The sequence below is a fragment of the Wasmannia auropunctata genome, unplaced genomic scaffold, assembly GCF_000956235.1.
Source record: "Wasmannia auropunctata unplaced genomic scaffold, wasmannia.A_1.0 LD336064.1, whole genome shotgun sequence".
Classification (NCBI taxonomy): Eukaryota; Metazoa; Arthropoda; class Insecta; order Hymenoptera; family Formicidae; genus Wasmannia; species Wasmannia auropunctata.
In genome coordinates, this window is record NW_012026826.1 from 1,671,715 (window position 1) to 1,672,182 (window position 468).

Here is a 468-nt window from a genome sequence, read left to right on the forward strand (position 1 = left end):
TTTTTCATAAGTGATAAATAAAATTATTTTATTTGAAAAAAAATTATAAAATTGATAAAATTGAAAAAATACTGTTCACATTACGCAAAATGTGCTTCGAGAACACAAAGAATGTGTATAGATTGTAATATCTATCAATGCTCCATCTGTTTTTATGCTTTTCATAAGTGATAAATAGAATTATTTTATTTGAAAAAAAATTATAAAATTGATAAAAAACAACCAAAAAAATAATAAAAACTAAAAAGTAAAATATGTATAAAAAATTTAAAATTGATTAAAAAATTAACAAAAAAAAGTTTAACGAAAAATAAAATACTGTGACATTGATATAAAACAATAAAAAAATATAACGGTTTTATATACCCATCTCTTGGCGTTTTTTAGCACGTTATGATCGGCCATTTTGTGTCCGCCATATTGTTGCTATAATTTTAAGATCGGAAGAGCACACGTCTGAACTCCAGT